The 27,588-nt window shown below is 35.3% G+C and overlaps 1 protein-coding gene and 1 non-coding gene across 3 annotated transcripts in view; one reads left to right on the top strand and one right to left on the bottom strand.

Moving 5' to 3' along the window:
* Window positions 1–27,588, top strand: part of DLGAP1 (DLG associated protein 1) — an 882,390-nt gene that overhangs the window by 405,872 nt on the left and 448,930 nt on the right. The window lies entirely within an intron of this gene.
* LOC126004866 (U6 spliceosomal RNA) lies at window positions 17,994–18,095 on the bottom strand. The gene has a single exon (XR_007494100.1). It is a non-coding gene; the product is annotated as a U6 spliceosomal RNA (small nuclear RNA).

The raw sequence follows: 27,588 nt of genomic DNA, 5'->3' as shown, positions 1-27,588 counted from the left end.
GCCCCTTGTCTTGTTTTTGTTTTATTTTGTCTTTAGTTTTTTCTCAAAGTTCTCCTTTTTTCCTCTGGACTAAAGATCTCTTCTTTCTACTTATCATTTACATCACTGGTGCACTGAGTGGCATACTATGTGAAGGGGCTTTACCAAAATAGACTTTGTCTATTCATTTAAGTGTTACTAAAGATCAATCCTCATCAGAAATGCAAACAAGGGCAGTGACATTTATTTGAGGCATACTGTTTTCTGAGTCCCTATTCCTGAGTTCTCACTTTGGGTCTGAATGAGTAAGTAAAAAACATCAGGCATGGAAATATCACTTCGATCATGTATAGAGAATTTGCATGGCAGTATATCTAGAGCAAGCTAGCAATGATGACGTGGAACACCAATGGAGCAGGGGATACTTCATAAAATTACTTTACAAAAATTACTTTACAAAAAGATTGGTTTGTTATATAGAAAGGGTATTACCAATACCACTGGACTACATTTTTCTAGGTTATAAAAATAGAGACCAGTTGGATTTTATTTTTAATTAGAAAATGGGCAAAGGACGGTGAAGGACTGGAATGCCTCCTCAGCCTATAGAACCTTCAATGCTCATAAAATAATATGCATGTCTCACATGTTCATGGTGTCCATTGACTTCTAGGAGGCCATACTACATTGACATATATTGGAAGATGCTTAGCACATATTTATAAAGAACTATCTGATCCTTTGAAAAAGAGGAAATTGAGTTCACAATTGGCACAATTGATTCAGTACCTTAAAAAAATCTACACTATTGCACTTCTGACATGGCTGTGAACTCCGAGATCAGACCTGGAGGGTTTGGGGGAACCTTATAGGGTACCAGGAATAAATTGCCTGCTATACTATCTATTACCTATTAGACTATCACTACAACTCCCTTGACCTGTTTTTATCAACATTATCCCATCACTAAAAGTAGAGAAAAGCATACAAATTCAAATGTGTAAGAATCAGGATTATTTCTAATTATTTGAAGATTTTCTCAGAAAGCCTGAGATATATAGTAAAAAAAATAAAATAAGTAAAAATTAAATTCCAGAAAATATCAGTGTTTTAGAAGATCAAAAATTGAAGAAATTAAGATTATAATTGATGAAATCAGTAAGGTTGAATAGTTGATATCAAGATAAATTTTCAGATTAAAGCTACATAGAGCTTATTTGACTCATCCATACTTTGTCTTTGATACATTAATCACTGAAAGCTATAGACAGCCTCTGTGTGGATGTCTCCAGTGAATAGTATTATTTTCTTTCTCTTTTATTAATATATGACATTTAGCACTTCAATATCTGCCCAGAATCTAGTACAAGAATCAGTATATACTTTCTTATAATTTGTATTTCCACCAAATTGTAACACAAAACATTTAAATTCTCATTACAAAAGGCTTTCCTTTCTCCCATGGTAAAGTTTCTCTTTCAACTGGACTCAGAGAAGATAATGCTTTCCAGATGCATAGTTTGGGAGGACTAAGGGAGAGAAAAAGATTTAGTTATCCTGAGCACCCAAGGACCTATGCAGCAGTACAATGGTGGTTATTCTGGGCTGGCACTGCATCTATAATCCCCATAAACCCACATGTAAAAGACATCAAGGAAGATTTTTTTACTCATATTTACATCGAGTTGTTAAAACTTAAGGACATTATAGTGACCCATGGCCACTGTATGATTGAATGATTTCTAGATCTAGCTGAAAGCAAGCAATTGGTACAAGCCATAGAGAAAATATAGGCATAGTTACTATTTTGTTAGCCTAATGAACTCCAAGAGTTGAAGAGAAAACAGTCTTAAAAATATGTCTAGAGAGAAATCTGTAATTATAGTACATAAAGAATATCATGATGACTACACATCTAGTCACAATGATGAATCCCACGAATAGGAATAGAATACCAAGAGCAGCAAGATCAAAAAGAGAAATTACATTCAAAGGAGTGTACTTAGATTTACAGCAGAACTGTCAGAAGATACTCTCAAAGCCTTAAGGCAGTGGTGGGATAAAGTGACAAAACTCATGAAATAAATGCTTCACCTAGAACACCTTACCCAGCCAGACTAACATTTAGGCGGGGTGGTGAACACGCGGTTCTCGAGCTGCACGCAGCTCCTGGCCAAAATGAATGCGGCTCTTTGCCTCTTTTCATTATTTTGTATACTGTGGCTCTTTGCTAAGTTTGGATTTTGTTTTGCTGCTTCTGAGGAGGGACCTCTGAGTGCGTAGTCCCACCCCCAGGCTGCGTCATCCTGTCTTCCATCCCTCGGAAACAACTGAACGGGCCAGCGAGCAGGGGGGCCCACGTGACACATGTTGGGTCACATCTTGCCATTAATTCTTAATGTGGAGGATGCAGCACACCCTCACTATCACTGCAGGATCTTTACCCTCAGTCAAAATGGCAAAACGCAATATGTGTTTAATATATTTTGTTAAAATTATATGCTTTTGTGTGAGTGTTTGTCTGTTTTGGCAGGTCACTGCGTGGTGTGGCTCTCTGACTCTCAACAGTTTAAAATTTTGCCTCTTTGTGTCGAACTTGTTTGCCATCCCTGCATTTAGGTTTGAAGAAAGTATATCTAGCATCATGGATAAACAACAATTCAGAAACTTGACAGACTCAAAACCAGCCATGGATTAAAGACTTTGATATCAGACCTGATACCATAAGGTATATAAAACAACACATAGGTAAAACACTCCATGACATTGAGACTAAAGGCATCTTCAAGGAGGAAACTGCACTTTCCAAACAAGTGCAAGCAGAAATAAACAAATGGGAATACATTAAACTGAGAAGCTTCTGAACCTCAAAAGAAATAGTGCCCAGGATACAAGGGCCACCCACTGAATGGGAGAAACTATTCACCCAATACCCAACAGATAAAGGGCTAATATCAAAATATACAGGGCACTGACAGAACTTTACAAGAAAAAAAAATCAAATCCCATCAAAAAATGGGGAGAAGAAATTAACAGACGCTTTGATAAAAAAAAAAAAAAAAGAAATACAAATGGCCAAAAGGCACATGAAAAAAATGCTCCTCATCACTGATCATCAGGGAGGTACAAATCAAAACAACGATGAGATACCATCTCACACCACAGAGATTGGCACACATCACAAAGAATGAGAACAATCAGTGCTGGCGGGGATGTGAAGAGAAAGGAACTCTTATCCACTGCTGGTGGGAATGCCATCTAGTCCAACCTCTATGGAAAGCAATATGGAGATTCATCCAAAAACTGGAAATTGAGCTCCCATTCGATCCAGCTATTCCACTCCTAGGGATATACCCTAAGAACACAAGAATACAATACAAAAACCCCTTCCTCACACCTTTATTTATTGCAGCACTATTCACAATAGCCAGGCTCTGGAAACAACCAAGATGCCCTTCAACATACGAATGGCTAAAGAAACTGTGGTACATATACACATTGGAATATTATGCAGCTGTCAGGAGAGATGAAGTCATGAAATTTTCCTATACATGGATGTACATGCAGTCTATCATGCTGAGTAAAATATATCAGAGGGAGAGAGAGAGATGCAGAATAGTCTCACTCAACTATGGGTTTTAAGAAAAATAAAAGTCATCTTTGCAACAATCCTCAGAGACAATGAGAGGAGGGCTGGAACTTCCAGCTCACTTCATGAAGCTCACCACAAAGATTGGTGAGTGCAGTTATAGAAATAACAACACTGAGGACTACCATAATCATGTGAATGAATGAGGGAACTGGAAAGCCTGTCTAGAGTACAGGTGAGGGTGGGGTGGGATGGAGGGAGATTTGGGACTTTGGTGGTGGGAATGTTTCACTGGTGAAAGGGGGTGTTCTTTACATGACTGAAACCTAATCACAATCATATTTGTAATCAAGATGTTTAAATAAAGAAAAATGAAAAAAAAGACAAATTGAAAGGTCTAATTTAAGACAAGACAGACCAATAGACACACCAAACTGCTACACAAAGATGACACTAAATCCCATGACAATTATCTCTCTGAACTTCAGGGAAATAAATATACCAGTTAAAAGACTAAGAATAAATGGATCAAAATTTGAATCTAACATTCTGCTCCATATAAAAAAAAACATCTGAATAGTCAGAACAAATATAAACTCAAAATCATAGGTTGGAGGACAATCATCCAAGCAAACAACTACCTTAACAAAACTGGAGTGGCCATATTAATATCAGATGACACAACCTTTAGAATTCAAAAATTTATAAAGGACAAAATGGGCATTTTGTAAAATCAAGGGATATGTATAACAGAAAGAAATCACACTCCTAAACATATATGCATGCAATGAGGGCCATCAAAACATCTAAAACAATTTTTGAACAAATCTAAAAGAAAACATCAATAGCAATACAATAATAGTGTGAGACCTCAACACTACTCTAACACCCTTTAATAGGTCAACCAAGCTGAAACCTAACAAGAATAAATACTAGCTCAACAAGGAGAAATGGAAGAAAGTAGACTAGTAGGTTGTATAGAGCTCTCCAACCAATAAAACACCTGGATACACATTCTTCTCTAATGTATATGGGTCATTCTCCAGGACAGACAACATGCTGGCCCATAAAACATACTTCCATAAAATCAAGAGAATATAAATTGTAAGAACTACCTTCTCATATCATAATACACTGAAATTAGAAGTGAATTACAGACAGACACAGAGGAAAAACTGTAACACCTAGAAATTAAATAGCTCAGTACTGAACAAGCAGTGAGTCAGAGAGAAAATCAAAGAGAAAATCAAAATATTCCTGAAACAAATTATAATGAAGTAACAATTTATTAGAATTTGTGGAACACAGCAAAAAACAGTACTAAGAGGAAAATTTATATCTTTGCAAGCACTCATGAGAAAAGAAGGGGCCTACATAAATAACTTAATGACACAGCTTATAAAATTAAAATTGATCAACAAAATGAACCAAAAATATATAGACAGAAGGAAAAAAAAAACAAAGTTTGGAATAGAAATTAATGAAGTGAAAATCCAAAGAATAATCCATAAGATCAACAAAAGCAAAAGTTGGTTTTTGAAAAAGTAAACAAGATCGGTAAACCACTAGCAAAACTCACAAAGGAAGATAAACTTAATAAACTAAATTAGAAATTAAAAGGGGAAGATTACTACAGATAATACAGAGATTCAAATGGTAATAAGAGTCTACTTTGAGAAACTATGCCACAAAACAAGAGAACCTGGAAAAAAATGGATAAATTCTTGGACTCTTATAATTTTCCATGGTTGAAACAGGATGATCTAGCATATCTAAACCTATAACATTGAGACCCATAACTAAATCCATATCTATGATAGATACATATCATATCTATGCTAGATATATAGCATATCTAAACCCATAACTATTGAGACCCATCTAGACCCATAACTACTGAGAAAATTAAAATGGAAATCAAAATCTTCCCAAAAACAAAAGCCCAGACCCAGATGAATTCACTAACAAATTCTTTCAAACCGTTCAAGAGGATCTTTTCAGGCTTTTCCAGGAAAATGAACAAACATAAACAGTCCCAAATACTTTTTATAAAGCAAATATCACCCTGATACCAAAAGCATACAAGGAAAGTACAGACCATATTCCCTGATGAACATAGATGCGAAGATCTTCAACAAAATCTAACAAATAGGATTCAACACCTCATCAAGAAGGTCATACTCATGACAGGTTGGTTTCATTCCAGAGAGGCAAGGATGGACTCACATATGCAAATATCAACATAATACACCATATCAACAAAGGAAAAAATAGAAACCATATGATCATTCAATAGATGTAGAAAAAGCATTTGATAAGGTCCAATGCCCATTCATGATGTAAACTCTCAACAAGATGGGAATGAAAGGAACTTTTCTCAGTATAGTAAAGGCCATTTACCACAAGCCAATAGCAAATATTATACCCAATGTGGATAAACTAAAAGCATTTCCTCTAAAATCCAGCACAAGGCAAGACTTCCCCCTCTTACCACTCCTATTAACATAGTACTGTAAGTATTTGCCATAGCACTTAACAATAAAAAGATTTCAAGGGCATCTAGATAAGAAAGGAAGAAGTCAAGCTCTCACTGTTTTCAGATGACAGGATAATGTATTTAGAAAACCTTGAAGATTCTACAAAAAGCTTCTTGAAACAAAATATTTATATAATAAGGTGGTAGTCTACAAAATTAACTCACAAACTTAATTGGCTTCCTTGTATACAAATAATGATAGAGAAAAAATGGACATTAAAATAACAATCCCATTCACATTAGTGCCACAGAAACTCAAATACCTTGGAACTGAATTAACTGAAGAGCTGAAGGACCTATACATAGAAAACTATAAAACACTGCTTCAAGAAATAAAAGAGGACACAAGGAAATGGAGACACATACCCAGTTCATAGATTGGGAGGATTAACATAATTAAAATGACAATACACCCCAAAGCATTACACAGATCTAATGCAATTCCCCTAGGATACCTATGGCATTTTTCAAATAAGTGGATTGAACACTCTTGAAATTCATTGTAAACTATAATCACCCAAGGATAGATAAAGCATCACTTAGGAAAAAGATGGAAGGCATCAATTTCCCAAATTTAAATTGTATTACAGAACAATAATCATTAAAAACAGGTGGTATTGGAATAAAGACAGAACCTCAGATCAATGGAATAGATTTGAATATTCAGAATATGACCCCAGTCATACTGTCAATTAATCTTTGATAAAGGGGCAATAAATTCCAAATGGAGCAAGGAAAACCACTTCAACAAGTGGTATTGGGACAACTGGTCAGCCACATGCAAAAAAGCAAACTCAGACCTCCATCTAGCATCATGCACAAGATCACATCAAAATAGATTAAAGACCTTGATATCAGACCCAGAAGCATAAGGTATATAGAAGAACGCATAGGTAAAGCACTCTATGATATTGAGACTAAAAGCATCTTCAAGGATGAAACACCAATGTCAAAAAAAAACAACAACAAAAAACAAAAGCAGAGAGATCAACAAATGGGACTACATTCAACTGAGACTCTTCTGTATCTCAAAGGATAATAGTGACTAGAATTCAAAGGCCACCCACAGAAAGGGAGAAACTATTCACCCAATACCCATCAGATAAGGGGTTCATATCTAAGATATACAAGGTACTGAAAGAACTTAATAAGAAAAAACATCTAACCCCTTCAAAAAATGGGGAGAAGAAATGAACAGACACTTTTCTAAAAAAGAAATACAAATGACCAAAAGGCACATGAAAAAATGCTCCACATCACTAATTATCAGGGAGGTGCAAATCAAAACAACAGTGGGGGAGGGGCTAGAGTGATAGCACAGCAGTAGGGCATCTACCTTGCACACGGCTAACTTGGGTCAAAGCCTGGTTTAGTTCTTGTCTTCCCATTTGATCCCACGAGCCTGCCAGGAGCGATTTCTGAGCTAACAGCTAGGAGTAACCACTGAGCGACACCAGATGTGGCCCAAACTAAAACAAACAAACAAACAAAAAAACCAACCACATGAGTTACCATCTCATGCCACAGAGGGCACACATCACAAAGAACAAGAACTATCAGTGCTGGTATGTATGTGCAGAGAAAGGAACTCTCATTCACCGCTGGTGGGAATGCCATCTAGTCCAGCTATTCTGAAAATCAATATGGAGATTTTTCAAAAAACTGTAAATTGAGCTCACATATGATCCAGCAATACCACCCCTAAGGATATTCCCTACAAACACAAAAATCAGAATACAAAAATGCCTTCTGCATGCCTATGTTCATTGCAGTTCTATTTACAATAGTCAGAGTCTGGAAACAACTAGATTCCCAACAACAGATGAGTGGCTAAAGAAACTGTGGTATATATACACAAAGGAATACTATGAAACGATCAGGAAAAATGAAGTCATGAAATTTTCCTATATATATATGGACATGGAAACTATTATGCTGAGTGAAGTAAGTCAGAGGAAGTGAGTTAGAAACAGGATAGTCTCACTCATCTGTGGGATTTAAGAAAAATAAAAGACAGCATAGCAATAATACCCTACGACAATAGAGATGAGGGCTGGAAAGACTAGCCCACAATATGAAGCTTACCAGAAAGAGTGGTGAGTTCAGTTAGAGAAATAACTCGAAGACAGGCAGGGTTTGGGAGAGGAGTAAGATGGGTGGCATTGGTGGTAGGAAAGTTGCACTGCTGGTGAAGGGGTTTCTACTTTTTTTGACTGAACCCCAACTACAAACATGTTTCTAATCATGGTGCTTAAAAAGATAGTAAAAAAAAAGGAATGTATCATCATGTTTAAATAAAGTAATTATTATCAATAAAATATGATAATTTTTATAAAAGCCATTTTTATAATTGTATAAGTCATTTAATAAATGGATTGAATTTAACTATGTTAATCACTTGATACAATGTCTGGAATAGGGTAGAATTAGTATAAGTACTTGAAACTATTACATAGACTTTTGGTGTAATATGGTATAACTGAATTTTATGATTTTAACATAGGACAAAGACTACTAGGATTATTTTATATTATTATTAGAATATTATAATTATAATAATAATTATTATTATCGTTTGTGTTCCTCAATCTTTTTTTTTAGAGAAAAATCTATTATTTAATCCTTTGCGAACAAGCAAAAAAAAAGTCAAGTCTACCACAGTGAGTAAATCTGATGAAGAGAGTCCTCTCTCTCAATAGAGAAAACAGCTCATCAACAGCTGTTTCCCCTGGAGTCTATTCTGAAAACTAAGTCAGGGCATCCAAGAGTTTTAAATATAGATAAGGAAAATAAGCGTTAGTAGAGCAAATGTTCTCATTCTTGAAGATAATACATTTAGACCTTTTCCCAGAAAATAGATGACTAATCTACCTAGAAACAGGTGCCCTTTGCAGAGCATTTACTGGTATGTGATGGTCAGAAGGTCTCTGCCTATCTAAAGGATAATGTTACTATTTTCTCCTCTGTCATTTTCTCCTATCCTCATTTGTTCTGACGTCACAGGGCACTTTTGTGGGATGTAGAATGTCACAGTGGAAGGGCTTGGAAGCCTGGGACTTGTGATAGTAGTAAAAATTGATTTTTAACAACCAGTGATTTGAACATTATGTTGTACTTACTGTATCCAAATTAATGTCTGTCTGCTCTGAAACTTGTGCTGGCCTCTGCAAAGTGGAAGACTTCATGTCAAATTGAAACCCTGCAGAGAATAGTTGTAGTGTAAACAAGGTTTCTGGACAATCTTATCTATTTTCTTTCATTTGTTCTTTCTAAACATTAAAGTGTCTTCTTTCCTAGGTTTTTTCAGAATATATAGCACTTTTCTTCCCCCCACAAAAGACAACTATAAATTAACTGATTATACTCTCCATAATTAAAGAATGTAATAATAAAATTCCCATTTTTAGTACAAGAAAATGATATGAGCCAAAAATTCATTGCTGTGAACTTATTGCAAAAAAAAAGTATTGTTAAATGATCATTTCAAGCCCAGGTCTTTGTACATAGTTGAATGTGGTTGTCTTAGATAAAAGTCACAAATGATTCTGTGCAATTATCATTCAAAAATAAGTTAAGGCATCCTAATTGCTAAGTTTACAAATTGATGTGTAGCTCCAGTTTACAAAAAAATGTATTAAAAATTCTTGCCACTTCCTTGCACTTACTGAAGTAAATTACTTCTGCCAATGGTTCTCAATACAGATTTCCTACCTACATAACATGTGGTCATTTGTGACAAAAGAACAAAGACCTGCAAAGTTCAAATAAGAGAATAGGTAGAATGAATTTGAATGTGAAGATGTTCCAGAGGCTGTCTGGGAAAATATCTACCATAAGTAGTATCCTGTGACCCAAAAAAAGCATAGTGTATACAAACAGCTTTTAATTTGAGGTAAGTAAATTCCTACAACCTCAATGAAATTTATATTCTCCCATGTCAAATGAAGATTTGTATTTCTTTAGAATCCTAGGAAAATAACTACACAACATTTTTCCAGCTTCTAGGCAAAAATAAAAAAATTATGGGAGAAAGTCATTTAACTGTACAACTTAAAATGGAGAGCATTTGGCTAAGCAGCTGTTTGGTAAAGCAAATGACTCATACTGGGATATTTAAGGAGCACAGCTTTTTTTCAAGCCTGTAAAAATGCAAAAGAAAAAAGTTTCCCAAAGATACAAAAGCAGATGTTTCTGCATTTATGAAAAAGTTCTACTGACTAGTAAATTGTGTTTCCAGGTTTATTAATTTAGCTAATAAAACAATGTGAATATAAAAACCACTACATTTTCATTGAACAAAGTGTTTATTGAGTATGTTTTAAAAAAGAATTTATAAAATTATTTAACAAGCTATTAAAGTTATTAAGTTATTAAAAAGTTATTTAAAAATAGAAATAAAAAGGAAGAGAAGAGAGAAAAAAATTTTTTTTTTTTGGTTTTTGGGCCACACCCTGTGACGCTCAGGGGTTACTCCTGGCTATGCGCTCAGAAGTTGCTCCTGGCTTCTTGGGGGACCATATGGGATGCCGGGGGATCGAACCGCGGTCCGTCCTAGGCTAGCGCAGGCAAGGCAGGCACCTTACCTCCAGCGCCACCGCCCGGCCTGAGAAAATTTTTTAAGAGAAGTACAGTTACAGGCAAATTTGTGAAAATAATTTCATCTCCAGTGAGGTCATTAGAGAATAATTTGTTTCTATATAAGTGAGAGCAAAATTATTTCAAAAAGAATTGAAAGAAAAAGGAAGAGAAGAAAGAAAATTTAAAACTAAAAAAGATATAAAAGTACATTGACCAGCAAATTTATGAAAATGATTGTATCTCCAATGACCTCATTAGGACAATGGCAAGAGGTTTAGTAAGTTCTTGTAAGCTGTCCATTCTGTTATTTCATTTGTCTCCAAACATTTAATAACCTCAGCTACACATTGGCACCTATATTGATCTGTCCTATAGGAAAGACAGCATCAAACAAATAAATTTGTCCAGAGATTCAAAGAACTATTACTGATACTGTGGCTTTTATGAGATATGTTCTCAGCTGCCAGACCTCCTGGAAAAATGAGGATATGGTGGGAGGTGGATAGAGTGTCTGCCCTCCAAAAAAGTCCTGGGGACATAAGTTCAAATTCTGGCATACCTGAAGTTTGGTCAGATTTGTGTCTCCAAAGAGAATTGTAGAGGAATGGTGAGGCAGGGCCATTTGTGAAGTGTTGATTACGGGTGATGGATCCAGAGAGAGTGACTTCTTCAGGGTGGGAACTTGGCCCTTCCTTTCCTTCTGAGATTGCCAGTTATCAGATGTGTGGCCAGTGTTTCAATGATTCTTCACGCTTGGTTTACATCTCTTTCAAGAAAAGATTGAGTCTATGGAATTTACCTGGTGTGAACATGGCTCCCTGCTTTTGAGAAGTCTGCCTAGAAAAGTAACATTATATAATTCCAACGACTTAGAAGTTTTTAGATGACATCATACAAACATACCATCAATTACAAAATTTATTTATTTATGTGTAACTATACATGTTTTACATAAGTATATTTCATAAATTGTATAATCATTAAATATTCATAATGTTAGTATAATATTATTGATGTGATTTATATTATAAATACATAGTAATGGTTGATATTTATTGAAAGCTTACTGTGAGGAAGGCCTCATGCAGTTGAATCCTCTTATCAGAAAAGAATGTCTTTTTTCAAAGACTTAATGGGATTCAAAAGTAAATGCATCACACTGAAAAAAAGAAAGGTGTTGAGTGCAGCTTGAGATAAGAGAGGAGATTGGAATGGAGAGTCCTGTTTGCAGAACAGAACTTGTTAATCTTGTTAGAATAGGCAAGGTTGGGGGCCGGGCGGTGGCGCTGGAGGTAAGGTGCCTGCCTTGCCTGCGCTAGCCTAGGACGGACCGCAGTTCGATCCCCCGGCATCCCATATGGTCCCCCAAGAAGCCAGGAGCAACTTCTGAGCGCATAGCCAGGAGTAACCCCTGAGCGTCACCGGGTGTGGCCCAAAAACCAAAAAAAAAAAAAAAGAATAGGCAAGGTTGTGTAACACAGGCTCGGGAGACAGAAACATTAAAAAACAGTGTCTTTGAACAAGAGTTCACACCAGAATTAGTTCTGATACTGCTTTTGAAGAATGGGTACATTTTGATAAATAGAAGGGATTTCTGAGAAAGAAAACTACCTAGAACAAAAACAGTTAGCACTGAGACATCCACTGCTCACCAGCTGAATAAACACTGGCATGTGCAGACCAGTGAAAAACCCTTTGCTCAGCATGAAAGATACTTTGGAGGACTAATGGGCTGCAAGGTTTCTCTGGAGCTAAATGTTTGTGTCTGTCAGAACAGGTGAAAGGATCAAAGACTCAATCGAATCAGCAGCAGATTGCTTTGTGCTGAGTTGCGTGGTAAGTTTGGTAGAGGGAACATGGTTTAATGCTTATCAAAGATTGACCAAGGAAGAAGCTGCAACAGGACTGGCCAAAATAAAAGAAAGAGCAAATGCCAAAGAAAGGAAACTGCAAAGAAAGATGATGGCTTCTTTATTGAAATACATTTTAGGCAATGTCAGAACTTAAACCCAGAGCCTTACACATATAAAGCAATTGTCCTACTGCTGAGTCACATCCCTAATTTTATAAAGGTGATGATCATACATGCAATTTCCTTCTGAGGGGAGTGGAGCAATCTCAGTTCTGGTGCAATTAAGGCGCACCTTTTGTTTGTTCACATAAAGATCAGTTTCCAAGGGGATACTGCTTACATTCTGAAATCTCAGTGCCGCAGTGAGAATATTACAAATTATTTTTTCTCATCTGACAAAGTTTATACTAGTGGCATACACATGGAACAATTCATAGGCAGTTCACATTCTCTTCGAAAAAATATGTACAAATCTTCTTCAAGTATTATTGTGAGATGAAGTGAGTGCCTACCCAATGTGAACTTAATTCAGTAGTCATTAGCATTATTATTATTTCACATTATTTTTTTGCCTTTTTCCTGAGGATCCCCCAAATTTTTAAAAATACTAATGAGTGCATCAAAATCTGGAATTGGAACTCATGACTCTGAGAAAACCTGGAATAACTATTAAAATAGTCTCATATAGGCAAGGCTTAATTAAAGTGATGAGTTCTCAAAAATGTTTAGGGTCAAAAAGGCACCCTAAAAAGGGGAACTCTTGAAAACTCTCAAGTCTATCTCAGTGGGTAGATTTGTTTTCCACAGCCACTGTTAACAAAGGCCCTGATGTGAAAAAAAAATTGTAATGACTCAAACAAAGCATATTGCTTAGGTTTACTAAATTTGTAGAGAAGCATAAAAAAATAGAACTGAAGTTTTTATAATACCGTATTTTCCGGTATATAAGAAGACTGGGCGTTAAGACGACCCCTAATTTTACAGTTAAAAATTAGATTTAGGCCTATATTTGCTGTATAAGACAGAATGTTCCTGTGCTGCAACTGTATCTTCCACAGTGAGCCAATCACAACAAGCAAAGGTTCAAAGGTTATACTGTCATAGACTTCCTCTCTGACTCTGGCCAATCTGAGCAGGCTTTTGACAGTGTAGATTCGGTTCCAGAACATTGTCTAATTTGCATGCATAAAAAGCCTGCTTGGATTGGCTGAGTTAGAGAGGCGGTTGGAGCAGCCTGGCAGTGATTGGTGCAGGATCGAGTTGGAACATTCATTTTGTGGCAATATTCAGACAATTTTCGTTTAGCAGCATATTGAAAATTATATACCATATTTTCCGGCGTATAAGAAGACTTTTGAAACAAAAAAAGTCAACCGAAAATTCGGGGGTCGTCTTATACGCCGAGTATATCCTGAAAAATATTTCAATATGCCACTGCCTCTTCTCTTTCTATTATTTCTGACTGAAATAGGGCTTTAGGTGTGTTCAGAATTTCCTATCACCTGTCTTTGCCATTTTCTACATCCAAGCTATTGTGCATTTAGCTCAAAATCTAACCAGCTCCAGTATTTCTGATGATTTCTTCCTTTCTTCCAAACATATCATACCATTTAGGCTTGTAATGATTTATTCCCCCTTCCTGATAAGTTTTACAAATGTTTCTCTCACAATGGAAAAATATATTTCTTTGAATCTAGCTGTTTGTACTGACAAGAGGGTGGATTGTGGGAAACATTATCCTCTGGTGTAGTATTATTAATCATTCCTCACTCAGCTTGTGTTCTTTTATAAATCTGATCTGACATCCACTTTTAGTTGAGGATCCAAAACATTTTTTAAACTATGTTTTGGTTAAACTATTAATCCCAGGGCCGGAGAGATAGCATGGAGGTAAAGCGTTTGCCTTTTATGTAGAAGGTCATTGACTCAAATCCCGGAGTCCCATATGGTCCCCCGAGCCTGCCAGGAGCGATTTCTGAGCCTGGAACCAGTGTAATCCCGGAGCATTGCCAGGTGTGACCCAAAAACCGAAAAGAAAAAAAAATCTATTAATCCAGACAGATTAATTTGCATTTACTTTGTAGAAATTATTTTCTCACCCCCATTAACCCAGAAACGGGAACTTGTTTAAAATGTTTTAAAAATGATAAAATAAAATGAAGACACTCATTAAACGCCAATTCTCTTTGGAAAAATATGTACAAATAAACGCTCCTCAAGTATTATTGTGAAATGAAGTGAGCGCCTACCCAATGTGAACTTAATTTAATAGTCATTACTTCACATTATTTTTTGCCTTTTTCCTGAGAATTCCCCAAATTTTTGCAAACACTAATGATTGCATCAAAAATGACTTCTAAAAGGGTCAGAGTGGTGGCTCAGCGGTAGGACATTTGTCTTGCATGCAGCTGACCTAGGACAGACTGCAGTTCGATTCCCTGGCATCCCATATGGTCCCCCAAGCCAGGAGCGATTTCTGAGCACATAGCCGGGAGTAACCCCTGAGTGTCACAGGATGTGGCCCAAAAACAAAAAACAAACAAACAAACAAAAATTGATTTCATACATAGGGGCTTCAGTGATACTAGAGTAGGTAGGATACTGGCCTTAAACACAGTTGACCTAGGTTCAATGTCTAACACCATATATGGTGCCCAGTGCACTAATGGGTATGGGCCATATGAACTTATGTTTTTCTGAGATATAAGAAAAAGTAAGGCAAGATAAATAAATCTGCTGTATATGTTTCTTGATGTACAATACAGTATTTCTACTGTAGTCACAAGAGATTTCTATGAAACAAGTTATCTTACATACTGGTAACTGAAATTTCTTACCCAATAATGAGAAATCTGCTATTTCCTTTCCCTCCGACCCCTAGAAACTATGATTTACTTACATTCATGATTTTGACTATTTTAGCTCTCTTATAAGTAAAATCATGTGTTTACCTCTACGGCTCACTTATTTTACTTAACCTCTGGTTCTCCAGATTCATCTACATTGATAAATATGGCAATATTATTTTACACTTAAATTCATCTGTATTCTCTAGACTCTTAAAAAAATCTCTAGGACCATGAAGATATCTTATAGGGCCAGAGTGCATCACTAGTATGTACAAGGCCTTGAATTTAGCCCACAGAACTACATAGTTCCTTGAGAATCACCAAGTGTGCACTCAGCATTGCATCTCTGGTCCAAGTACTAAATGACCAATGCCACCCAACTCCAAGTCCTATGAACCAATCTGGGAGCACCTCAACACATACAAGAAAAAAAATTTCTAATTTATCTAAAAGGTAATTTTATAAGAACCTATCCTCCTGACATGTTAATGTTTATTCTCTAAAGACATTGGGGATTCTATTTTAATCTTAAGACATCTTAATTAAAGTTTAGTAATTATAGAAAACATCATTTAAAGAAAAGATTTTAAAGTCTTATAAAATAAAAATTCAATGTAAAAATAATATAAATTTAAAAATAAAAATAAGATTAAAAATTAAAATTTGAAATTTTTATTTTCTTCAAAATTGAGTTATTTATTTTGTTATTTATTTATTTATTTATTTTGGTTTTGGTGTCACACCCAGTAATGCTCAAGGGTTACTCCTTGCTCTGCACTAAGAAATCACCCCTGCCAGGCTCAGGGGACCACATGGAATTCTGGGAACTGAACCACTGTCGGTCCTGGGTGGCCACTTGCAAGACAAATGCACTACCGCTGTGCTATCTCTCCGGCCCCTCTATTTTCTTTTACTACTATTTCATCATGTTCTCAAACTAAATAAGTAACTCTTAGTCACCTAAAGTCTGTCAGCATTATACTAGAATACTCTTGAATATATCAAGACTTACAGGATAGGGGCCGGGCATTTTCCTTACTTGCATTTGAGCCAGATTAGATCCCCAGCATCTCATTTGATCCCCCAAGCACCACTTGAAATGATATCTGAGGACAGAACCAGGAGTAAGAGCAGCACTTCTGAATCACTTAGGCCAAAGGAATTCCCTTTCTTACTTACCCAATACTTACTGTGTCTATGCAAAAAACAAAAACAAAAACAAAAACAAAAAAAGGAAGGGAGGCAAGCACAAAACCTTGCCACACCAGAACTCCTCCCTTTTTTTTTTTAATTTTTTCTTTTTCTTTTTTTCTTTCTTTTTCATTATTGTGGTTATTATTTGGTGATTTGTTTTATTGTTGTTGCTGGGTGCTTTTTATTTTTTTAGTAGTTGCTGTCTTTTTTATTTTTTTTATTTTTTACTGTAGCTTGTTAGTTTTTTATGTTTGTTTTTCTTTTTTCTTTCTTTTTTTTTTTTTTTTTGTCTTCTCAGAGCAGAACCACACAACTTGAATCACCTTGTTCTGCCTATTGAATTGAGGGGGGAAATAAAAACAAATGGTACCAGGACCAAACAGCCGTATGAACATTGAGTGGAAATAAAACATGATCAGACTTAAAAACCAAACCCAAAGTCAACAACAACAGAATAGATAGCCCATCAACAACAAGCTATACACAGAGAAAAACAGTTACACTAGCACTCCAGGTGGTGAGGATGGTGGTGGTGGGGATATGGGTTGCAGGAAGGGAATGGGGGTGGAGGGAGGACAAATTTGGTGATGGGTATTCCCCTAATTCAATGATAATATGTACCTAAAAAACTACTGTGAAAGATATGTAAGCCAATATGGTCAAAATAAAAATTTAAAAAAAAAAAAAGAGCAGCACTTCTGAATGCAGCCAATAACCGAAAAGAGGGGGGGGGGACATTAAATAGGTTAATATATGTTTCTTAACTGACTATAGAAAAAGACATAATGATTAAAGAAAAGAGAGATATAAATTAAATTAAGGAGGTCTTAAATGCCTAATGTGACTGGCTTATTAAAGGTTCTCATATTGAAATCTTATCCCAGCTCAAAGAGATAAGTGACATTCGATTGCTTTTGAGGGAAGGCAAATTACCAGCCTCATATCACAGATCATTCTGTCCTGCTCTAAAAACATCAGGATTTTTATATTATAATAATCATCAAGAAAAGCTAAACAGCAGTCAATGATATAAAATACTACAAAAGAATTGTTATATGGTAATAGCAATGAAAATATTTTAGCAGAATATGTATATAGCATACAGTATATCTATATGTACTTTGTTGGGTGGAATGAAAATACAGAGATAATAACTGGTACTTGTATTGCTGCATTGAACCTGTTTGATCACTGGTACCATATATGACCCCATGAGCACAGAACCAGGAGTAGTTTGATGCTGATAGGTGTGAGGGTGTGACTTCACCACCTCCCATTGTGTGTATAGCTGTCTCTTTATACAAAATATACATATGTAGTTTCCTTTTAGTCTATACATATAAATGATGCAGGATGCAACATACACAAATTTTCTAGTCCATTATTGGAACCAGATAATATATGATTAGTTATATTTTTATTATGGAATGCTTCACAAATTTGCATGTCATCCTTGCACAGGGATCATGCTAATCTAAATTGTTCCAATTTTAGTCTATGTGCTGCCAAAGTGAGCACTGATCAGTTATTTAGTACAATTTCAAGCCTTTTGTTCCAACCCATATGAATTCTGAAAAGTGTTATTTATTTGAGATGTCTTTCTTTCTTAGTCATCTATTCTTTAAGCTCTTTCTTAACCACTACTACCCTTAGCTATGGAACCTTCTGAAGGTCACCATTTTTCAATAGAAAGTATTTCCCTTGTATTTCTTTGTTTCTTCCCTTTCTTTCCTTTTTTTTAATTCATCATGCTAAATCTCTTCTTGTCTCAAACAATATCCTAGCATAAATTGTCAACTCATTCATGTCTGACTTACACTAGTGAGTCCGGTTCCTTGAAAGTTTTGAGTCATATCCCAAAATGTGACAGAGAAGGAAGTAAAGGAATCAGTTTTCTTCAGAAACAATTATGATCTGAGTCCTTTATATTTCATTAAGGTAATATAGTTTATAGTTGTATTAATATTTATGCTGTAGGCTTTCAATATTACTACCATCAAAGTTCTAAAATCCCTCCTCTGTCCCTAGGCCAGCTTTAAATATTCTCTACTTTAATAATTTGTGTCCTCCCATGATGGAAAATAGCACATTCTACCTCTCTAGAAATATGGATCATTTGGAATTTTTAATTCTTTAATTCAGATTATATTATTGTTTCACTGTTTTTAATGTACCTGCTATTTTAGCATCCCTTAAATTAGGATAATATAAAAATTGAACTACAATATTTCCTTTAAAATTTAAAACAAGAAAGTTGACAGTAGTGAGCATATATATACATATAATATCTAAACATCCAATAATTACCCTCAATTTTTCAGAGAATAAGAAAATTCTATGTCAAGTAACACCTGCACATCTGATGCAAACCCTAATCATCCTGCTAGAAATTAGACTAGCATCCTTTCTTTTAAAAACACAATTTAAAACACAATGAAAAGGATTGCCATAGGCAAAAAAAATGAAAATCTCACTTCATTTTGGACAGAAATTATTATTATAAAACCCTAAGCTCTTTTTATTCCTGCTCATCTGGCATTTCTCTGGATTTTGGCATAATCTTTCTTATCTAGCTCAAGTTCCTGCTGAAATCTAGGCCTCTGCTTTCAAGTTCTACTATCTCTAATTGGTGATCATTTATTAGAGATAGTGCATACCACTTCTGGAATAGACCGCATGCACCAGATCAATCTTCTCTTTTCATTTCTGTCTCTTTTCATTTCTGTATTCAGACCAGTGTATTATATTTATGCTTTCCACATAATGTTCATTTATCCCTACTTCCCAAACTTTTATTCTACTCCCCACAGTTTTCTATAACTGCCTTTACTTCCATATTCATCAAAACCTGTCCTAGATCTTTTCATCAAAATCTGTCCTAAATCTCAATGTAATTTCTGAAATTACTCCTCTAGTGATAGTTTAAGTGTGCAGTCAAACCATAAGAAAATTAGGGTAGAAAAAATGAGATGACTTTCAAAAGTTCTAAAATAGAAATGACTTTTAACCTTTGGAACAATGGAAGTATATATATGTATGTATATACACATATACACAAAACAACATATATTAAAAGGTGTTCCACATCATTTATCATCAGGAAATCACTGCATAAAAATACAAAACAAGTCTAAAGGAAATCTAATCTCATACCTGTTAGACTAGCTATTTTAAAAAATACACAAATTCATAAATGTTGGCAAGAAGAGAGAGAACCTTTAGTAATTATTGGTTTATATACAAAGTAGTATAGTCATTGTGGAAAGTAATAGGAAGCTTCCTCAAAAATTAAAAATAGGGGCTGGAGAGATAGCCTGGAGGTAAGGTGTTTGCCTTGCGTCCAGATGGATGGTGGTTCAAATCCGGCATCCCATATGGTCCCCCATGCCTGCCAGGGGTGATTTCTGAGCATGGAGTCAGGAGTGACCCTAGAGCTCTGCTAGGTGTGACCCAAAAACCAAAAAAAAAAAAATTAAAAATAACCACCATATTAAAAAATTGGTGATGGGAATGTTGCACTGGTGAGGGGGGGGGGCATTCGTTTATGACTAAAACCCAACTATGAACATGCTTGTAACTATCGTGCTTAAACAAAAATTTTAAATAAAAAAATTATCTACTAGATATGTATCCAAATTAAATGAACTCACTCTTCCAAAAAGATACTTACACTCCATCCTCATTACAGCATTATTTACCAGACCCAAAACTTAGAAACAATCTGTGTCCACTAAGTGTGGATAGTGTCTATCAAATGAAAAAATAAAGGATATTTTTATATATTTATGTATATATACATATATACATGATATACTATGGATAATTATTTATATATTTCAGTATTATTAATATGTAATATATTTTTTTCTGTAACCAAAATCTTTAACATCAACTTTAACATCAATATAATATATTAATATATATAAAATCAGGAAATCTTGTCAACTTTAATAATAGTCATACTAGGGACTGAAGCGATAGCATAGCAGTATGGCTTTTGCCATGCACACAGTTGACCTAGGATGAACCTCGGTTTGATCCCCGGCATCCCAGATGGTCCCCCAAGTCAGAAGCGATTTCTGAGCACATAGGCAGGAGTAACCCCTAAGCATCACAGGGTGTGGCCCCAAAACCAAATAATAATAATAATAGTCATACTATTAGTAAACTTTTATATTAATCTTAGAGATAATATATTAGATAAAGACATTATATGAACTCACCAATATGTAGAATCCTAGAAAGGTGAATTCAAAGATACTGAGTGTCATTGGTAGTTGCCAAAGATAGGAGGTCAAGTGATGTAAAGATGGTCAAGATATCCAAACTTAATTTTAATATTAAAAAATTGGGGCATAATTTACAGAATTGTGCTATACTCAAGAATATCATATTATATAGTTGAAGGTACCAAAAGATTAGTTCTCATCACAAGAGTTACACCTTCAGGACAAGACTGAAGGTGAAGGCTTTGAATTTGGTCAACCCTAATTCAGTCCAAGGTATGGCATAGCTACCCCATATATCACCAGTTATAGGTCTGGTGTCTCTAAAGCACTGCTGGTTGTGGCTCCAGTAATCCTCAGCATCACAGCACCTCATTCTCAGGTCCAGAATGACAGCAAAAATTCAGACCTTCAGAACAGAGTTTGGTAGCCCCCCCCAATAAATGTATAGGTTGTACACATTTCATTTTTCTTTTCTTCATATTGCCTATAATGCATTCTTAGAGTAAAATAGCTAATATAAACATTACCATTTTAATTAGTAAGTATAAAGTTTAACAGCATTCTCTATAAATTCACCCAGTTGGGCAACAGAAATCCAGATCATTTATGTTACAAAGCAAAAACTCCAAACTCATTAATAATAACCCATTTTCCAATGACCACCATTCTATATTCTGTCTGTATGAATTAGATGCTTTGAGTTACTTCAATCTAAGTAGAATGATGCTGTTTGTCTCTCTGTGTGACGCATTTCACTTAACATAATGCCCTCAAGGCTGGTCTATGTTGTTGAATGTGACTGAATTTCCTTTCTTTCAAAGGCTAACTCCCACCTATATTTGGATTTTATAATATTGTTTCTTTCATGCTTTTATTTGTGAATTTTACATACCTATAAATCTGTGGGAGTCTTACACTGTTTTTGTGTTACCAAGAACCCATTTTTTTATACTCTTTCAACATTGTATTTAGTGCTTTTCATTTACCTGCTTAATAATTAACAGTTTATTTTTTTCATCCAAATCAGAAACTGTAAATAATTAACCAAAGAAGAAAAGCAATCAGTAACCATACTGAGAGAATGAGAGAGAATGTGTGTGTGTGTGTGTGTGTGTGTGTGTGTGTGAGAGAGAGAGAGAGAGAGAGAGAGAGAGAGAGAGAGAGAGAAAGCAAGTGAGAATCATATCTCTGGTATATTTTCAAAAGGCTAGAGTAAGAGAAAAGACACAAAGTAATAACATTTTGACTATAATATAGTGAAGTCTGGAGCTCCCCTTACAGTAAAAAGGCTTTAGAAAATATATAAAGCCCTATCTTGAGTGATTCTTGTACATGTTTTCTTTATTTGTTTGTTTGTTTGTTTACCCTCAGAGTCACTGCTACTCATACAGAGCCCTGGGCTTTCTTTGGAACTTTCTCACCTAGATCTAGTTTGTCAAGTGTCATAGAGAAAATTATTGGGGAGAGAGAGAGACAGTAACAAGTGACAGACAACTTGACTGAAATTCACAGTTGGCCTGTGAGCAACACTGGCAGAAGGAAATGGCAGAGTGAGAAATCTACCAACATGTTGTTTGTGGGGTACACACTTGGGAGGTCACAGACTAAGCAGGGGAACTAAAGCAGCTGACAATTGAGCCAGGGCCAAATATTCCTACTCTATATCCAAGAGAGGACAGATTCCCAACTAGGCTGTTTGAGCACAAAGTTGACAAGACTATTGCCAACTAAATTGTGACTTCTCCAAGAGAAATAATTGGAGAATTATAATTACTTAATTTTTTAATTATTATTGACCCAACAAAATCTTACAAGCTAACTTAAATTTACTATTATTTTCACAAAGGTATTTCATACAAAGTTAATGTTTAACATTTTTAGAGAATTTGCTTACACCAGTGGTCGGCAAGCCGCGGCTTGCGAGCCACATGCGGCTCTTTACACTTTTTAATTTGTCTTTTTTGTGTGCCAGGCGGCCGCTCCAGGAGTCAAGACTCTGCTCCTAGCCTCTGTCAGTGCGCGCCCCAGCAGCTGGCTCCACACAGCTCCAGTCGGGCCATGTGGTATGGGGGGCCTGACTTTTCGGTTTTAAAAACATGGCTCTCAAAATAAATTTCTATCGTGGTTTTGGAGAGATTTGGCTCAGTTGAAAAAAAAAAAAAAAGGTTGCCTACCACTGGCCTACATTGGTCAAATCTTTTTTGGGGGTTGGGGGTGGGGGGGACATACCTGGTGGCATTCAGGAGTTACTCCTGGCTCTTCACTCAGAAATCACTCCTGGCATTCTCAGGGGACCACATGGGATGCTGGGGATAGAACCCGGGTCTGTTCCAGGTCGGCCCTGTGCAAAGCAAACTGTCTTACCACTGTGCTATCACTCCAGTCCCCCCATTAGTCAAATCTTGACCTATATGATACCTTCAAGATTTATTTTAGATGAGATTATTACTTAAATCAAGTAAACCTGAATAAACAAATTTTCCTCCATAATTTCAATGGCCTTCGTTAATCTCTTTAAGGGAAATAAAAAGAATAGAGGTGTACAAAGAGAAGGAATTATGCCTCACACATGTTTTCATATACAAACTGTTCTCTGGGGATCCGGCCTGCTGTTCTGTCTTAAAGATGTATCTTTAAGATGTGTCTTAAATATGGAGGTTGTCAATCATGCAAAATAATACCTTAAACGAATCAGCATCTGTGTATTATGCATGTATGCATAATTATACACGTATGCATAATTATACACTACATACATCTATTTTTCTTTCTCTGAAAAAAATTCTGACTCAACATAAAAGAAAAGCAGGCAATTATTCTTTGTCATGCCTGTTTTCTTTTATTATGTTTTCTCAAATGCGATATTAGAAACTTTAAAACAGGACCCAGTTTTTATTATGTTCCTTGGAGACCTTGAAAAGCAGTACTTTGTATGTAATAGCCATTTAATAAATAAACCTGTTTTCTTTATTTTAATAAAGAAATCAAAATGATACTATCTTAATACTACCAAAATTAGAGTCTTCCTTGTAAGCAACTGAGATATTTAAACATTTGAATTTTATAAACCTGTCAAAAATAACAATATTAAAACAAATAAAATATAAGCATATTATAAACATATAAAAATCATCATATAAAAACTGTATAAACTTGTCACAAAATAATGATAAGCACTTAAGTGCATTTTTTTTTGCTCATTTAGAACACCAAAATAATTAATGTATGGATGCTGGCCTGTTCTCTGGATCTATATGATAGAAATCAGGCTGCAGGAAGTATTTACTACTGAAAGAAAGCAGGTGAGGAAGAAGTTCTTTGGTTATGATTGTCTGAGGCATATGTGAGGGGTTGTAGGATGGGCAGATTTGCAATCAAAAGTGAAACAGTAGCCTCAGTCCTGCATTCGTTTTTAAAAGTATATTACAATATTCCTGGCTTCAAGAAATAATTGTGTGGCCAGTCCTGGTATTAGAATAAATTTATAATTTGTTAGCCCTCAATTGCCATAGGGTAATTTCCTCTGAGTAAGAAGCAAGCTTATTAAAAAAAAAAAGAAGCAAGCTTATTTACACAGACTTATTTACACCCACTTCCTCAATTTCAGTTGATGTTAAAGATTTTGTTACAGAAAAATTTAATGGAGGATGAAATTTTTTTTAATCATTCAGGTTAAAACTACTACTAAGATTCCTTACATGTGATTCCTAATTAAATATCCTTGGTTCTAAATTGTGAACCAATTTGAAGGTGACCACATTGAAACCTGAGTCAAAGCTGCATCACTATTTTGAAGCCTAATAACAGATCAAGTTATTATTTTATGTTTTATTTCCTCCTTGTTCTCATCCCTTTTGTTTGAAAATTTATAGAAAGTGCTTTACTTGTTAATTGTCCAATATTTCACATATCCCAGCAATTACAATATTTATTATGATTTATAGGTATAACATTGACAGTAGAATAGCATTGAATAGTTTTACCCAAATTGAAGTACTAGATATATATGTTACCAACATACTCTTTCTTTAAAGACATTTTATATATAGTTGTTAAATTCTGGATTCTAATGACTCCAATTACAAGAGTAGAATCATTTTTCTTTGTGTTTTCATATTTTCTGGTTTGGAAAAGGCAAACACTGCAATTAATATAGTCTCTGTGATTTGAAAACAAAGTGCTAATCATTGAGAAAATAAAATTCATAAAATCATATTTTATAGGAAAGAAGGAAGGAATAAATGTAGAATGATGAATTACATTTTACCTAAATTCTGTATTTTCACTTTTGAACATATGCTTCATTATGTTCTGAAAATTTGTGTTACTTTGTTCTATGTATAATGACAAACATTAATCAAAATTACCATTTTTGGTATTCACTGTTTAAATGTCTACATCCTAGCACAACAAATATCATAGCTTTTTCCATGTGCCTTGCATCTTAACATACGAATAAGACAGACTAGGGAGGGCTTTTACTCGAGGATAGTTAATCCTAGAGTCTTCCTTTACCTACCCCATAACATAAAGCACATTAAAAGAATTAAATAAACATCTTTACAAAGACACAAACCAGTTACCAGACCTAAGTTATACTCTTTTATTAAGGGCAGTAATTTTTATCTTGCCTTCATCTGTGGACATTCCTGGTTGAAACGAAAACGTAAGGTCCCATGTCTATGCTAATTATTTTGCTAGGTAAAGACCAAAATTGCAAAACTTCTATACCTGAGGCATAGTACTCCTTTTTATTAGTCTGGGTATGTTTATTCTGAATCTCTTGAATAACATGCCCATAACCACTAGTAATTTGTTTTGATTTTATTTTATTTACAGGGGCCTCCCAAACAGTACCTGGGGCTCTATGTTTTCTCCAGGCAATAATTGGCCTGATAGTTGGTTCCAGAGTAAACTAGTTTGTCTTGGCCATATGGTACTGCTTGGTTTAAGGGTGATAATAGCTACCAGTGCTAGACTCGTGCCAAATATGCTTATTTCTATGGGTTGTTGTTTTATTTTAAACATTTTTCTTCACTTTTTAATGTTCCTTTCCTGAGGCTAGAATGTGGCAGTAGTGTAACACTAATCTATCTGTAATAGAGCTGAACTTGCAGCAGTATATTTTGTCAACATGTAATAGTCACTTTGTAACAGAGGATCTCACTTCTTTTCTGTCTTTGTCGAGTGACAAAAGACTCTGTAAGTATGAGGTTTGTGTTGACCAACTATGAGTTAAGATAGCTAAGAGTGGGCCCGGAGAGATAGCACAGTGGCATTTGCCTTGCAAGCAGCCTATCCAGGACCAAAGGTGGTTGGTTTGAATCCCGGTGTCCCATATGGTTCCCCGTGCCTGCCAGAAGCTATTTCTGAGCAGACAGCCAGGAGTAACCCCTGAGCACTGCTGGGTGTAGCCCAAAAACCAAAAAAAAAAAAAAAAAAAAAAAAAGATAGCTAAGAGTATCTAGTACTATGAGGATACTACAAACTGGTATCTTGAATTAAAATATTTTATCTGAGGTTTAAATAGCTTCATCTTCTTTTTCTCTATATTTGTTCACTGTAATAAAATTATAAATTTGTTTGAACATGGTTAAATATTATATTGATAATTATTAATTTACTGTCATGCTAAGAGCTGGAGGGAGGAAGATTACAGTATGTAAAGAATGAGTAAAGGAGTGATTCCTGAGTGCAAGATTCAGAAATAGCCTGAGAGAACTGCAAAAGTCTAAGCAATATGCTTATGCTTATATATTGTGTATATATATATATATTGTGTGTATATATATACATTCCCTTGCCTCTTGCTATTAGTCATTCATTAGATACTATATTCCTCTATTTTTCTTATTTACTTGTTTAAGCCATTTGAATGAACCTGTCAGAAGAAGTTTTAAAATAAAAAATCAACTTTTTATTGTTGCTTTTACTACATTATTTAAGTACCATGGTTTACATAGTTGCTCATATGTGTGTTTCTTCCATTCTGTATTCCAGCACCAATCTCACCACCAGTGCAAAATTACGTCCATCAGTTTTTGTCCCCTGACTGCCATTCATCCCAAGACTGCCCTCTGTCAGAAATAAAATAATTTACTCTATATTGATTACTTTAGCTAAGTGGCAATGATTTTTTTAATTGAGGCAAGAAAAATTTTGTGAAACTTATTATATAGCAATAGAGTTATTAAGTCACTGCCTAACAGTATAGTAAGCTTTTTGTTGCTAGTTGATCTTTCTGTTATTGGCCTCATTCACTAACCTTAGGAAGCTTTTTATGCTAGCTACTTTAAATTCTAATTTGTGTTCCTTTTAGAATGATAGTATTAAAAGATTTGGAGATGTCTAACAGCCTCATATGTGGCCAAGGTTCAGGAAGTCCAACTTATGTGGCATGGTTACAGCTGCCAAGCCTTACAGAAGCACAAAAAAGGTATGGGGGAGGCTACCCCCCCAAAAAAATAGGCCATTGTTGAGGTGGCAATTTTGGGTCTTGAGTGCAGCTACCAAAGTCCCAGCTGGGGCACTTGGCCTATTCATCCTTCTGAGAGCACCCCATTTTTTAGCTGTTAAGCCATGTACCTACGACTTGGTTTAGATCTCTCTTGAGAATAAAATGAGTCTATTAAGCTGGCCCATGAGCAAACATGGCGGCAGTTTGAGGGCATAGATATGGCTTCACAAGATGTCCATTCTTAATGATATTTGCTTATATGGAGCAATATCCTAAAACTCTGAAGCAATCACAGACTATAAATTCTTTTTTTGTTTTTGTTTTT

The sequence above is a fragment of the Suncus etruscus genome, chromosome 3 (genome assembly GCF_024139225.1).
Source record: "Suncus etruscus isolate mSunEtr1 chromosome 3, mSunEtr1.pri.cur, whole genome shotgun sequence".
Classification (NCBI taxonomy): Eukaryota; Metazoa; Chordata; class Mammalia; order Eulipotyphla; family Soricidae; genus Suncus; species Suncus etruscus.
Note: the sequence above shows the minus strand (reverse complement) of the source record. Positions and strands in the feature narration are given on the sequence as shown.